This window comes from Etheostoma spectabile, unplaced genomic scaffold (genome assembly GCF_008692095.1).
Source record: "Etheostoma spectabile isolate EspeVRDwgs_2016 unplaced genomic scaffold, UIUC_Espe_1.0 scaffold00018651, whole genome shotgun sequence".
In the NCBI taxonomy this organism is placed as follows: Eukaryota; Metazoa; Chordata; class Actinopteri; order Perciformes; family Percidae; genus Etheostoma; species Etheostoma spectabile.
In genome coordinates this window covers 57729-74516 of record NW_022604379.1, presented here as the reverse complement: position 1 = coordinate 74516, position 16788 = coordinate 57729, and the positions used below count along the sequence as shown (strand labels likewise).

At 37.1% G+C, this 16788-nt stretch overlaps 3 non-coding genes across 3 annotated transcripts; 2 read left to right on the top strand and 1 right to left on the bottom strand.

Moving 5' to 3' along the window:
* Positions 1-3463: 3463 nt before the first annotated feature.
* On the top strand, positions 3464-3537 carry trnan-guu (transfer RNA asparagine (anticodon GUU)). The gene has a single exon. It is a non-coding gene; the product is annotated as a tRNA-Asn (tRNA).
* Positions 3538-11343: 7806 nt separating this feature from the next.
* trnaq-cug (transfer RNA glutamine (anticodon CUG)) lies at positions 11344-11415 on the bottom strand. The gene has a single exon. It is a non-coding gene; the product is annotated as a tRNA-Gln (tRNA).
* Positions 11416-11779: 364 nt separating this feature from the next.
* trnas-uga (transfer RNA serine (anticodon UGA)) lies at positions 11780-11861 on the top strand. Its single transcript has one exon. It is a non-coding gene; the product is annotated as a tRNA-Ser (tRNA).
* Positions 11862-16788: the final 4927 nt, after the last annotated feature.

Sequence of the window (16788 nt, the reverse complement as noted above, 5' to 3'; positions counted from 1 at the left end):
AGTTTCTGATCGGTTAAGATTTCTATGGGGACCATAGAATCATGATTGTACTTTTGTTTTTGAACATATTTTGTTTTTGTTTTTGAAATATTTTAAAGAGTGGTTTTATATCTGTGCTGCAAATTTTGACAAATTGTTTTGATCACTTGAGGTATGACCAGAAGATGAGCAGGTGCACCTTGTACGGCAGCCCTGGCCACAGTGTATGAATGTGTGTGAATGGTGAATGTTTCGTGTAGATGTAAAAGCGCTTTGAGCAGTTGTTAAGACTGGAAAAGCGCTATATAAATACAGCACATTTTACATTTACCATGACAACATCATTAATCTGAAGCTTGATGCTGTCATGTAAATAGTTTTCTAATCAGCAATAAAATAACAATTTTTGATCAACCCATATCAATTGCATGCTTAAATAACATACCGGTTAAAGCCCCGCACATTTCAAGAGAACACAACCCACTTCCAGGTAAATCTGACCCCTTCGGTTTAGGCCCGCCTCGTCCAAGTACGGATCCGGATACAGATAATTCATGTGGTAAACAGATACAGATACAGATAATGCTGTACTCGCTCATCCCTAATAAACACCGTTCTAGGTAACTGCTTCTGTCAGGCTCCACGTCATCTATTCTTCAAGGAAATGGTGTGGAGTCATAACAAACCCAGTTGTCTCCCATCAAGGAGAAACACACAGATGACAGATACAGAAGTTATTACTCTAAGAGGCATTGGAGATCTATATATGAAAATTAATATGAAACTCATTGGTTAAATGTAATTTTCCCATTACACCTCTCAGATCTGGCAGGTTCATAATCATTTGGCTGCTGGCTTTCCTCCTCCTTTCCTCATCCCAGTCAGTCGCGTAGTTCTAGTGCCAGGCTGAGACTTCGCTCCCCAGTTGTGACGTCATCGCCGAATTGACTTAATAAACCAGCGAATACTAAAATTACCAAAAAAACTACTTTAACATTATTTGGAGACATTTAAAAAAATGATATATATACATATCTTGAGTGCTTTTTGTACCCAATAATCAACAGTGGTTGTTAACCGCAACATCTGAGACCAATTAATGCAAAGAAAGGACTGGAGCATTTCTTGGAGAGAATAAGTAGGCTGACACTGAAGTATTGAGACAACAGTGACTGAAATCTAATTCAATCTACATATCGGTCTTCTTAAAGATCTAAATAGATTTCTCACCTCAGAGTCATCTGGAGCACGTAACGATTAGCTTCTGTCCCTCTGAACCCTGAGTGACAATCACTCTGCAGTGAATGAGATGCAGTTCCCCCCCCCCCTCAGTCTAACCAAGACTATACTTTCAGGTATCATTTCTAGAGTTTCTGACCTCTGCACGCCGCTCCGCAGATGGCTCCTGTGCGCGTCCTGTTCGACGGCCCGCACGTAAACTGCGCGCGTCCGATCGACCAGGTGGATTGAATCAGGCAATCAGACGTGTTACAAATACGCGCATCAGTCATTTGACTGGTGTGCATTGGACTAAGACGGCAGAAGCAGACACTGTGAGGATATGGGATTTCGGTTGTGACGGGATCGGTAAGCTTACATGGACTCTTATTTGGTTGTTTATGTTTGGTGTTTGATAGATTAGGGTATTGTTGTGGGTGAAAAGGTTATCACTGTGTCAAATCTAAGTACCTTTTGTATAGGTAAAGGAAAAAGGAACTAGGTTTACTACTGTACATTTGTTAGTTAAGACATGCTCTGTTTGTTAGTTAATACTGCACCCGATATTGGTGTATTCTTCTTCTTTATAGAGCTGTGTAGATTGAATTATTACTTTATGTTATCACTATTATTACTTCAACTTCTGATATGCAACTACTTATGTACTTATATGCAACTACTATGTACTCATAGGTTAAACACTTTATCCACATGGTTAAAATACCTATTTAATTGTTTTCATTTCTTTTGTGTATAAAGGTTTTTTACCTTCTGCTATACCGGCCTGGTACCTGATGAACTGGTCAGAATTAAAAATATACCTTGAGTAAAATCCAAAGTCTGGTCCTTCAAGTGTGGACACCTCACAGCCCAAAGAAACACTTGACAGTTACATCTACTCTTGACTTTGTCATGCCTTATGTCCTGTATAAAAATGTAAACTGAGTTAAGCCATAACTCCTCTTTATTTCTACCTTTGCTTTTCCTACTTTGACATGTCAAAAATGTGCATTGTTTGAAAACCCATCTCTACACATCCATGTTCCACTCCCACAGGTGTTTCCACTTAACTAATCAGACTGTATGGCCTTTACAAGCTCAGCTTGATTGACATGTATTAAAGGGTTGGAACGGTACACTGAAGTCCCGGTGGACGGGATGGCGTGTTGTAACGAGGTTTGAGTACATACAGCAAATACTTGAAGACTGGTTACTCTACGAGTGGATACGGGGCATTGAAGGTGACGTGGAAATCCTGATTGATTCAGTGATTTTTTGGCCCTATTTGTATTGGATCTAAAGGCTTGTTAACCACTGTAGAGAGGAGACGTTGGACAGTTTTTTTTGTCTCGTTCCAGTGATTGGCATGTCTGGGTGATGGCGTTGGATATGCGTTAGCATGTTGGATGTATTTCCACTCACGTACCAACTACGCCGACCCACAGTCCTCGTTTTATCCACCACTTTCTCACCTGTACTACTGGAACTGACTGGGAAACCAAAGTTTCCCCGTGGGTCGCCACCACTCGCCGTAGGAGAGGCTGCTCTTCCTTAGTGCTGCTGGCTCGGACTCATATGAAGGGAAATATGGGGAAAAAGGTGAGAGCGAGCGAGCAGAACAAAACATCTGAACTCATATGTTTAAACTTGCACTTGTAAAAATAAAATTTGCACTTGCAAAAATAATCACACACGTGTGATCTTAATTTGATGTCACACAATGAAAAAACACACGAGAGCTTGTAAAAAAAAATCTGAATTTGTAATTTGCACTTGTAGAAAATATTCACACACCAGTATTCTGAACGTGAAGTCACAGAAAAAATATTCACAAATGTGTAGATTGATCATTCTAGTTATTGCCAATCTTGAAGTATTTGTCTTGTCCATGGTGGACAATGTTACTTGAAAAAGGTTAGGCTTACCTCATTAACCTCCACCAGGGAAATTGACGACAATCCCCATCATCCTCCACCTCTGCCTCTACCACAGAGGATGTGTCAGCTGGATTTAGGAGTTCCTCAAAGTGCTCCTACACCGCTCTATTACCTCCTCGTTGAGGTCAACCACATCCCATCCTTACTGTACACAGCTTTGATGATTCCTCGCTTCCCTCTCCTGAGGTGGCGAACAGCTTTCCAGAAGCACCTTGGTGCTGACCGAAAGTCCTTCTCCATATCTCTCTGAACGTCTCCCTTCTAATATAAATATATCAAAAACAAAATAATAAAACAATAGGCAAACAATAAAATATCAGAGAGGCTCAGTCTCTGTGGCGCAATAGGTCAGCGCAGTTGGCTGTTAACCAAAAGGATGGTGGTTCAAGTCCACCCAGGGACGGTTGTTGCTTAATTTCTTCTATTATTTATATCTTCTTTAGTATTTGCGTTAATCAAAAAAGAAAGTTTATGTGTATATGTATTAATATAATAGAAAGTTGATGTGTTTGTCCTTAATCTAAAACGAAGTTGATGTCATAATGAACGATGATGATATAATGAAATGAAGTTGATGTGTATACGCAAAAAGTTTGTGTACATGCATTAATCTAAAAGAAAATTGATGTGTATGTGCATTAATGAAAAAGAAAGTGTATGCGTACATGCATTACTCAAAACAAATGTTGATGTGTATATGCATTAATATAAAAGAAAGTTGATGTCATAATGAATTGTGATGATGACATAATGAATGGTGATGATGAATCAAAAAGAAAGTTGATGTGTATATACATTTTTTTTTAAAGAAAGTTGATGTGTATGCATAAATCTAAAAGAAAATTGATGTGTTTATGCATAATTCAAAAGAAGTTAATGTGTATATTATTAATGAAATGACAGTTGATGTGTATATTCATTAATCTAAAAGAAAGTTGATGTGTATAAGCATTAATAAAAAAGAAATTAGATGTGTATATGCATTAATAAAAGAAAGTTGATGGTGTATGCATTTATAAAAAGAAAGTTGATGTCATAATGAATAGTGATGATGACATAATGAATGGTGAAGAGAAAATCAAAAAGAAAGATGATTGTATATGCATTAATCTAAAAGAAAGTTGATGTGTATATGCATTAATATAAAAGAAGTGTTGAGTATATGAAATCAAAAAAACAAAGTTTATATGTATGTTTATTAATGAAAACAAAAGTTGATGTGTATATGCATTAATCAAAAAAAGTTGATGTGTATATGCATTTATTATAAAGAAAGTTGATGTGTGTATGCATAAAATAAACGAAGTTGATGTCATAATGAATTGTGATGATCAGATAATGAATAAATGATGACATAATGAATGTGCATATGCATAAATCAAAAAGAAAGGTGGTGTAAATGATGTGAAAAGAAGGGATGTGTATATGCAGAAATCTAAAAAAAACCTTGATGCGTGTATGCAGAAATCTAAAGAAAGTTGATGTGTATAATGCTTAATGAAAAATAAAGTTGATGTGTATATGCATTAATCTAAAAGAAAGTTGATGTTTATGTGCATTAATGAAAAAGAAAGTATGCGTACATGCATTACTCAAAACAAAAGTTGATGTGTATGCATTAATATAAAAGAAAGTTGATGTCATAATGAATTGTGATGATCACATAAATAGTGATGATCACATAATGAATGGTAATGATATAATGAAAAAGAAAGTTGATGCGTATATGCGTTAATCTAAAAGAAAGGTTGTGTATATGCATTTATTAAAAAAAGTTATGTGTATATGCATTAATCAAAAAAAGCTGATGTGTACATGCATTAATCAAAAAAAAGTTGATGTGTATATGCATTTATTATAAAGAAAGTTGATGTGTATGCATTAATCAAAAAGAAAGTTGATGTGTATGCATAATCTCTAAAAAAGTGTGTGGGATGTAATGAATGTGAGATGAAATGTGTATGCATGCAAAAGATTTGGTGTATGGCATATAAAGAAAGTGATGTGTATGCTTAATCTAAAAGAAAGTTGATGTTATAAATTAATTAAATGATTGATGGTATCTAAACGAAGTGATGTTCATAATGAAAGAAAGACATGGTATGGCGATTGAATTAAAAGAAAGTTGATGTTATATGCATATCTAAAGAATTGATGTTATGTGCATTAATGAAAAAGAAAGTGTATGCGTGCATTGCCACTCAAAACAAAGTGTGATGTTGTATATGCAGAATTATATAGATAGTGTATGGATTTCTATAAGGATGTTTATTTTGATGATGCATAATGAATGTGATGATCTTAATCATGAATGGTAATGATGATAATGAAAATGAAAGTTTGCGTATATGCGTTAATCTAAAAGAAAGTTGATGTGTATATTTATTAATGAAAATGACAGTTGATGTAGTATATTCATTAATCTAAAAGAAAGTATGTGTGTTTAAGCTATAAAAAATAAATTATTGTGTATATGCATTAATCTATAAAAAAAGGTGAGTCATAATGAATAGTGATGATGCACATAATGAATGGTGATGATAATCATAAAGAAAGTGAGGTACATGCATAAATCTAAAGAAAGTTGATGTGTACATGATAATCTAAAAGAAAGTTGATGTGTGTATGCATAATCTCAAAAAGAAGTTGATGTGTCTATATGCATTAATTGCTTAAAAGAAAGTTGATGTGTATATGCATTATCCAAAGAAAGTGATGTCATATAAATTGTGATGATGAAATAATGAATAGTGATGATGACATAATGATGTGTGATGATAAATCAAAAAGAAAGTTGATGTGGAATGTTTATAACAAAGAAAGTTGATGTTTTATGCATTAATCGAAAGAAGTTGATGTGAACATGCGTTAATCTAAAAGAAAGTTGATGTGTATATGCATTAATCAAAAAGAAAGTTGATGTGTATATGCATAAATCAAAGGGAAAGTTGATGTTTATATGCATAAATCTAAAAGAAAGTTTATTCATATCTGCATTAATATCAATGAAAGTTGATGTGTATGATCTAAAGAAAATTGATGTCATAATGAATAGTGATGATGACATAATGAATGTGTACATGCATTAATCAAAAAGAAAGTTGATGTGTACATGCATTTATGAATAAGAAAGTTGATGTGTACATGCATTAATGAAAAAGAAGTTGATGTGTACATGCATTAATGAAAAAGAAAGTTGATGTGTATATGCATTGATATAAAAGAAAGTTGATATGTATATGCAGAAACCGAGAGCTACAGAGGTTAGAACCCAGAATTTCTATTTCCGTCCAAGTAAATCATCTGAAAAATTAAAAAAAGCACTACTGTAAGCATATTACATGGGCTATATACTAAAATAGTACCTAGCCACATGTCTCAACTTAGAACAGAAAATATCCAGAAAAAAATGACTTATAAAATGGATTTTACATGAATGTATTTCTACAGATATGTCTGTGCATTTGTCTTATTTCTTATTTCTAAAAAAGTGCTAAATACAAAACTTCTGAAATACAAAAACACATCCACATCACTCACACATATACTAAAAGAAGTACATACATAGATTTATAGGAATAAGTAATCATAATTTGATGAAATGGTGAAATGCCATAAGAAGGTCTTAGTTTGCTTTGAAAGGGCTGGAGCCATCACAGGGATAGTTTTTCTGGCCATGTTTGATATCAATCAACTCGTCTTCTTATTGGCTACACAGGAATGCCAGTTTTATGACCTCTTTCTCTAACTGGTGGGATATGCTGTCAGTTTTTCCCACGTGGGCCCAATGGGGACTGAGAGATTTCATTGGCTTAGCTTGGGAGTATCTTGAGAAATACTGAAGCTATTGGCTGGGACCAAAGTTCAGTGGAATCTGCAGAAGCCACAGAGTCTGGCGGTGTGCGGCGTGAGGTTGTAGCGCGCAGAGGGAAAAAGATACACACAATCAAACCGAGAATTGATGCACTATCTAGATTTCTCTACGTCGAAACTTGGCCAGAAACTACAAGATTGTGAGGGGACCAGATAATTATGGATTACAAGGCTTGGATATTCTAATAGCTTGGAGTGTTGGCGATGTAGGAAAACAAAGTCTTTGGCGATCTTTCACCGCTGTGATTAAAGACACAAGGAGACAGGTAGGAAAGCACACTCGATTTAGACTCAAATCTTTCTGTCTTTCTTTACTTCAGAACATGATTATAACCGTTGTGAGTCACCTTATTGCTTTGTGTGTGGGCTGGATAGATTTATGAGACTTTAAGCTTTCAAATGATGTATGGCATGAGCGTGTTTATGACTGTTTAATGCTTACAATTTATGAAGGAAGTCAGCACTTCCAAAAAATGGCGAGGATACGTCCCGGTGCCGGGAGCTATACTCCCAACATGTTAAGTCCACACAGAAAGCATAAGATGACTTACAGCGGTTATAATCCTGTTATAAAATAAAGAAATGCAGAAAGAAAAATATTTGGATCAAAAGCATCATGGGATCAAAAGCATCAAAGGATCAAAAGCATCATGGGATCAAAAGCATCAAAGGATCAAAAGCATCATAGGATCTAAAGCATTATAGGATCAAAAGCATCATACGATCAAAAGCATCAAAGGATCAAAAGCATCATAGGATCTAAAGCATTATAGGATCAAAAGCGTCATACGATCAAAAGCATCAAAGGATCAAAAGCATCATAGGATCTAAAGCATCAAAGGCTCAAAAGCATCATGGGATTAAAAGCATCAATGGATCAAAAGCTTCAAAGGATCTAAAGAATCAAAGGATTAAAAGCATCATTGGATCAAAAGCATCATAGGATCAAAAGCATCATAGGATCAAAAGTATCAAAGGATCAAAAGCATCATGGGATCAAAAGCATCATAGGATCAGAAGCATCAAAGGCTCAAAAGCATCATAGGATCAAAAGCATCATAGGATTAAAAGCATCATAGGATCAAAAGAATCAAAAGATCAAAAGCATCAAAGGTTTAAAGCATCATAGGATTAAAAGCATCATTGGATCAAAAGCATCATAGGATCAAAAGCATCACAGGATCAAACGTATCAAAGGATCAAAAGCATCAAAGGATCAAATGCATCATAGGATCAAAAGCATAATAGGATCAAAAACATCATAGGATCAAAAGCATCAAAAAATCAAAAGCATCATAGGATTAAAAGCATAAAAGGATCAAAAGCATCAAAGGATCAAATGCATCATAGGATCAGAAGCATCACAGGATCAAAAGTATCAAAGGATCAAAAGCATCAAAGGATCAAATGCATCAAAGGATCAAATGCATCATAGGATCAAAAGCATCATAGGATCAAAAACATCATAGGATCAAAAGCATCAAAAAATCAAAAGCATCATAGGATTAAAAGCATCAAAGGATCAAAAGCATCAAAGGATCAAATATATCATAGGATCAAAAGGATCATAGGATCAAAACATCAAAAATCAAAAAATCAAAAGCATCAAAGGATTAAAAGCATCATAGGATTAAAAGCCTCAAAGGATCAAAAGCATAACACTAGCGATCGGGACCAAAAACTCAATATGAAGATGTTTACTGAGATAATAAATCAAGTGAGAAGTGGGTAATTTTTCCATAGACGTCTATCGAAACCAACCTCCTTTTGCATCCACGCGTGTTGCCCTCTGCAGGAATTCAGATAGAATGCAGGTTTAAATTACTTCCGCAGTTGCAGCACTTTGCCGAACCGGATGCTCTGTCCATTAATCTATATACAGTCTATGGTTGGAACAAAGTGCAACTTTGAAATAAGCCTTTGAGATACAAGAACAATTCAATTGGCATTAACAAAATAAGATCTAATCAACTCACTTTTCCTTTTAAGCACAGTACATTCACATTAAGTACTTGCTTCTCCTAGTGTTGAAGCTAAATCCTGCTCCATTCTCAGGGTTCAGTCAATTAGTAGTCAAAATCTCAGATGTTGATGTGTGAATCCTTTTTATTACATAAGATATCCTGAGACAAATACAGAGTCAAGCTAACAGCTCTCCCCCAAATTTGTCTGGCTCTTTGGCTCTTGGACCCCTAGTCTTATCCACAAAGGGTGGGGTCCCCAGGTCACAGTGATGTGATGTGTTTGTGTGCTTATTTGTTATCTTTCAGTTGGAATGTGACTGAAAGTTTATGACCCTCAGTTTAGGAATTGCAGAGCAAAAGAACAGTGGACGTAAAAGTGGGACTGCAACCAGGGACAGGATGTGTTTCTAACATAATCAATTCTGCTTCTGACACGTTTGTAGAGCTGGGTTATAACAAAATGTACCAGAACATCTTATATTATATAATGGGAAAATCCCATTTAACCAATGATTTTCATATTAATTATTCATAATAAGATCTCCAATGCCTCTCAGAGTATATGACTTCTGTATTTGTCATCTGTGTGTTTCTCCTTTATGGGAGACAACTGGGCTTGTTATGACTCCACACCATTTCCTTGAAGAATAGATGACGTGGACCCTGACAGAAACAGTATTCTAAAGTGGTCACTCTGTAACTCTGTTCATTGTGAAAGCTGTTCTTGTCATCAAATTGTTTTCTCGAGAAAACAATTAAACCTTTTCACATAATACCAAAACCTGTAATTCAGTTTTTAGACTGTCTTTATTCTGTTTCAACCGAGTCTCACTTCAAACCAAATTCCTCCTTCGCTGTTAAAGAAACTTCCACAACAAACTTGGCGTTGTCGGCAGGATTTCAAGGAGGGATCAGATCGGGACTCCACCGGTGACTGATGAGGGCATGCATCCAGGGATCTGATGATCACCTGCCTCTAAACCTTGCCAAACATCTTTGAGAGAGAGAGGGTCAGAAACCACTGAGGGCTCGCTGACTCCACTCTGAAATCCAAATGACAAGGAAGCAATTTCAAACAGCGGGGGTAAGTTAAAGTTTCAATTCTGTTGGATAAATGATTTTAATTGGACATTGAGACAGTTTGTGAGACAAATATTGACTGTGATTTAACTGAGGGATTTAGTGAAAGTTATCTTTTGTTTTGTAAAACTTTGGGTTGTGTACAAAACAGGAGAAAAGAGAAGCTAGTTTTTTTTCTCCAATTCTTCTGGTCTCAATTGACACTATTTCACATCTTTTGTCTGTATTCTGTCAGGGCTTTACTCTATCTCCCCCACCTCTTCTTGTTTTTTCTTGTTATGTCTCGCCAATAAGTAATATACCATGTCTCAGAAAAACGATAGCTGTCGGAAGAGGGATTTGAACCCACGCCTCCAGTGGAGGCTGCGACCTGAACGCAGCGCCTTGGACCGCTCTGCCATCCTGACTGATCCAACAGATTTTCAGTAGGACCTGTTTAAAAAATTATAATATAGTAAATTAAACATGTCATGATATAGTAGGTTCTCAGTCATCCATGTCATAGTTAACTAGGGAAGTTTTCTCAACTGTCTATGTCCAAATCCTATGGTGGGAATCAAGATCCATCACTGTCCACCTGAATCCAGAAATGTCCCTGCCAGATGGGAAATAGACTGACAATTGGGTCAACATTGTGCAATTATCTTCAAAATGTCCAACTGTGTCCACAGATATACCTGCCAGATGGGAAATATACTGATAACTGTCTTCATGGTCTAAACGTGTAAAATATTGCTGTACAATGCCCACATTGAGTCCAGATGTGTCCGTTTTGGTTCCTGATCCATGTTATTACCCCAAAAGTTCACAACTAGGCCAAGGGCAACTGGACTTGGTAAAAGATTCTCCGCAAAAGTTTTGTCTCTCATCCAAGAGACTTCTTTAGTTGTTTTTTTTACACAGAAAGGGGTTGGACACACTGCCCACTACCCCACCCATATCTGACAATGGAGAGCTGTGGGTTGTTCCAAAGCTAATTCATCAAGCAATTCTGATGCTCTATACTGGCCCATTCAGGATGAGCACTGTATACTCTGACTGCAGCAACACAAGTTCAAATTTCAATGATAGCTTATTTTTATGGTGATTATGAGACTGAATACAAAGTTTGTATCCCCCATGCAACTCAAAGTCTATCACTTCCAGTCAATACTGTCAAATTTGGAGGTCCTTCAAGTTACATTAACAACCAGGTGACTCCTCAACATGCCCCCACCAACATAAGCTTACTTTAAACTAGATGTGGAAAGTTGAAAGGTTGAATGTTTTCACCTGTGCTGTGGCTTAAAACCAGGTTCCACCGAGATTTGAACTCAGATCACTGGATTCAGAGTCCAGAGTGCTAACCATTACACCATGGAACCTTCAATAGAGTTTGCTAGGCAGTTTCTTTCATTATATCCACATGTGTGATATTAAAGGCACACAACAATCACAACAATTAAAATATCACACCCCAATATATTCTCGGTTTTGAGTCCTCGCCCCTACTATTTACGACATGGCCGGACGTAATCCGGCTAAGAAGCAGGACTTTTCAGAGGTGGAGATTGAAACCCTGACATCTCAGTTTAATTTGCAGTAAAGTATACACCTACATGTAAAGTGTACCCATATTTAAATAAACACACGGTAGCAAAGTTTATGCAGTGTTTTTTAATTTTACTCGTGTTTTTTTCGTGAGTCAGTGTAAATATTAGTGCAAATCAGTATTGCACTGCTTTTCAGGTTGTTGTGGCCGAGTGGTTAAGGCGATGGACTTGAAATCCATTGGGGTCTCCCCTTGCAAGTTCAAATCCTGCCAACAAGGAGAGGCGCTCTTTAATTGTGGTCATACATCTCATTATAACAAATGGCAGATGTACCTTCATGGACAATACTATAATATCAAATAGTTACTGGAAGCTACTGATGCATCTCTGAGCATTTATTTTCATTCTCAATGCCCAGATGTGTTGCAGTTGATATGGCTTTGGTTCCCAGCCAGTAACTTTCTTTGAGTGACGTTACTTACTTTATTTGTCAAGAAGTAACCAGAAAGGTTACTCTCCCAACCAGGTTTGATAAAACATTAGATCTCTGTTATATCGCACAAATAAGGGAACATAACAATCAATCAAGCTGCCTCCATGAGGATCCACAGACATAGACATGTTCCACCACCCGCAATTAAGCCTGTCTCCTCAGCTTCTAGACGCCGCTGCATCACCTCGCATCTGCGTTTGTGACAGTTTCTCACAGTTAGCAAAGCTCACATAAAGCAAATGCTTCTGGCTTAAAGATCGAGCTCCCTGGAGTGATCCAACTCTGGGATTTATCCTTCTGCAGAAGACCACAGAGGCAGCTTCTCCAATTTCTGAGTAACAGGAACATAGCCTGATAAGCATACATGTGCAGCACAACCTCAAAAGGCCATAAAGCAAATGCTTGTAGCTTAAAGATTGAGCTCCCACTCATAAAACATCAGGGAGGCGCAGTCTCTGTGGAGCAATAGGTCAGCGTGGTCGGTTGTTAACTGAAAGGATAGAAGTTCAAGTCCAACAAGGGATGTTTGTTGCTTAAATAACCTGGAGAGAGCCATCTCTAGGATGTATGAGCCCTAAGTGGCCTTACCTATATTAGAAGGTACAGTTTTGCAAACCATATGCATATTAATCTTTGCAGTCATTGGTATGCAGGTCACTTGATGTAATACAAGCAAATACATAATGTCATACCCAACAGTTTTGTGATACGTGGCGTGCAACTGTATGTCAATGATCAAGCTTGTTGCTGTGACCAAGAAATCACCAGCAAAATGACTGATACATCATCAGTTCAGAAATGTTCTGCCAAATATTTGAATTCAAAGTCAGAATTCAATTGACATGTAAGAACAATACAATGCACGTCCAGCTTCTACATTTCCGCATGAGTCAGCTTCCCCAATTTCTTAAGCCATAAAGCAAATGCTTGTGGCTTAAAGATCGAGCTCCCGCTCATAAAATATCAGCCAGGCGCAGTCTCTGTGGCGCAATAGGTCAGCGCGGTTGGCTGTTAACCGAAAGAACGGTTGTTCAAGTCCACCCAGGGACGTTTGTTGCTTAAATAACCCGGAGCCAACTCTAGGATTTATCCTTCTGCAGAAGACCATAGAGCAGCCCACAGATAACCAAAGTGGCCTTAAGTCTATCAGAAGGTACAGTTATGCAAACCATGTAAATGTAATGTATTTATATAGCGCTTGTACAAACCATGTACATATTAATCTTTACGGTCATCAGAGATTGGAAGTTAACGAAGTAACGAAGTACAAACACTTCATTACTGTACTCAAGTAGATTTTTCAGACATTTTTACTTTAGTTTACCATTTATTTTTTTGGCGACTTTTGACTTTTACTCCTTACATTTTAACACGAATATCAGTATTTTCTACTCCTTACATTTTACAAAATTGGCTCGTTACTTTAGTTTTGTACTAAAGCTCGTCTATCAGGTGTGATTGTGAATAGCGGAGAACTGTAAGTCATATAACTGATGTTGTCAGTTCATTTGAGCCTGTCGTTGTATTGGTCTTTAGTTCTGGCAAATGTTTTTAAAAGTTAGCTTCTTTGTGTTTTTCACCTGTTACCTAGGTTACACCTGTAACCTAGGTTACACCTGGCTGTTTATACGATATAATGGCGATTGTTGAACCTCCTTGCTCATTAAGATAATGTAATTAATAGTGGGTTTATTGTTATTATCTACTAGCATATATTATTCCTATGCATTGTGTATGGTAACCTTTACAATGTTATTTATTTCTTTTATTACCACACACACAGCCATAGCAGAGCTACCCCGCCCCCCCCCCCCCATGTTTATCCTGATGCTAGATAAAGCATCAACAGAGAGAAGTCGTCTCTGTCTGTGTTTTAACAGACACACCTGGGCCAAGTTGGAAACCAGAATCAGCTTTAAATCCAGTCCTAATCTAGTCCTCACTAAATTTCAAATAATTTCACGGGAGTTAGTTATTTTTTTGTCGTCAATACCAAATTGAATCTAATTAGATGGGAATATACACAGACTTCTCACAAAATCCCAGCTAAATTCATATCTTGCTACTTAGACAGAATCTTATTAACCTGGAGTCCCAGTCTCTGTCAATATAAATGGGCTATATGTTTATATATGTTTTAGGCCTATTGGCAGACGGCCATTTAAAATGTAGGCAATGGCATATAAAGAATAAAGAATAAAGAGTCTTTTCTCCATGTCCACTGAAGATTCTCAGCAGCTCTCTAGTAACATCTGTCTGGTCCAAGTAGCTTTGTCATTAATAAGCCTGCTTTTACTTTTATACTTTAAGTAAATTGCTAAGTCTGTACTTTGATACTTTTACTTGAGTAAAGAAGTTAAATCAGTACTTCAACTTTTACCAGATTATTTTTTAACACAAGTTTCTGTACTTCTACTTGAGTACGGGCAGTGAGTACTTTTGCCATCTCTGCTAAAAAGAGGAATTTAAAAAATCATTGTTTTGGAAATTGATCTTAATGCAAAAAGTTAATAAAAAGGAAAAATCCAACTTTTAAGGACATCGACTTTGTTGTCCAGTGATGGTGGTATAGTTATAGAGCATTGGTGCCTTCCAAGCAGTTGACCCACTAGCCGTTGCAGTAAATTTTGTTGTGTGGTTACTTTCTTTTATTTGTCAAGAAGTAACCAGAAAGGTTACTTGCACAACCCAATTTGACAAAATATCTCTGTTATGGTACAAAAAAGGGAGCATATCAATCAATCAAGCTGCCTCCATGAGGATCCACAGACACAGGAAGTGCACTACGATTTGCACTTTGTCAGTGTCTGGTAACTTCTAATAACCAATCGAAAAGTTTATGAACATTTGTTCCAATAGGTCTGGCACTAAATTGCAGGTAGTTGTGGCCGAGCGGTTAAGGCGATGGACTAGAAATCCCAGGAGGTCTCCCCGCGCAGGTTTGAATCCTGCCGACAACGAGAGGTGTTCCTCAAGAGTGGTAGCAAAGACAGTGTTATCTCAGAAGTAGTGGAAGCAGCCCATCTCCACCAATGCATCTCTTATCATTTATTTTCAGTCTGTGTTACAAAATTTGCAGTGAACATTGTATTGTCCAGCAGAAAGGCAACAGTTGTGTTACTTTTCAACTATGATTTATACTTATACCATAGCAGTACAATCATTTTGCCCAGGTTTGATTTCCAGCCACCGCAGTTGCATTTACAGGTTTTGAAGTCATAAACAACATTAACATTACATGTTTTACCCAGGTTTCTTCTTTTAATTAGTGATATTTCAATTCCTTGCGGGAGTTATCCCAAAAGGATTAATAAAGATAAGTCTAAGTCTATCTCAGAAAAAAGTAAAAAAAATCTGAAGATCTTCAGGGGATGTAGCTCAGTGGTAGAGCCCATGCTTTACATGTATGAGGACCCGGCATCTCCAGCAGGTATTATGGTAGAGTCTTTAAAAGAGCTGCAGAAGATATTACCTCCTGTGCTAATCTGACTGGTAGGGTTATAGAACGTAGCGGTAGACTAAGACCTCCTGTGACACAAACTAAGCAGTATGCTCTCTCTTTTATACCTCAGACTATCAGACAGCACAACAAGCACTTTAAATGTACATGTTTTACAGTCTCTATTTTACTGTATTTATGTACTTGTACCGTTGTGTAGCATATTTATTGTATTATGCAATGAGCATTGCAGAGATTTCACTTCAGACACAGATGCATTGTTAAATGTCAACAAACAGTACATAGACTTATTTTGAAACAAAGCACAGCAATTAGCAGAGGATGGTTTCGATCCATCGACCTCTGGGTTATGGGCCCAGCACGCTTCCGCTGGGCCACTCTGCTCCGCTTTTCTGACCTTCAGGTTCGGGAACCTGTGGCAACCAAGGTTCCAACAGCTTACGGGTTTTAAAGTTAAACATTTGGTAGACCTTACAACTATCTTTATTAGATGATTAGATTAGATTCAACTTTATTGTCATTACACATGTACAGGTACAAGGCAACGAAATGCAGTTTGGGTCTAACCAGAAGTGCAATAGCAGTAAGTGCAGGATATATACAATGGTTCCATAAGTGCAAGACATGGATATGTAATGAATAAATATAGAAAAGAATACTATTATAAACAGAGTTTTACAGATGGGTTTGTCCTATGAATACAAAATATAGATAACAAGTATTGTGAGCAAGATTTACAGCTAGGAATTTGGTGGATATTACTATAATTGCAAATTTTTACAGATATGTGCAAATAGCATAATATACTAATGGTTTACAGATTTTACAGGTGAGTATGTAGGCTACTATAAATATATACGGCCACTTTATTAGGTACACCTGTCCAACTGCTCGTTAACACTTAATTTCTAAGCAGCCAATCACATGGCGGCAACTCAGTGCATTTAGGCATGTAGACATGGTCAAGAGAATCTCCTGCAGTTCAAACCGAGCATCAGTATGGGGAAGAAAGGTGATTTGAGTGACTTTGAACGTGGCATGATTGTTGGTGCCAGAAGGGCTGGTCTGAGTATTTCAGAAACTGCTAATCTACTGGGATTTTCACGCACAACCATCTCTAGGGTTTACAGAGAATGGTCCGAAAAAGAAAAAACATCCAGTGAGCGGCAGTTCTGTGGGCGGAAATGCCTTGTTGATGCCAGAGGTCAGAGGAGAATGGCCAGACTGGTTCGAGCTGATAGAAAGGCAACAG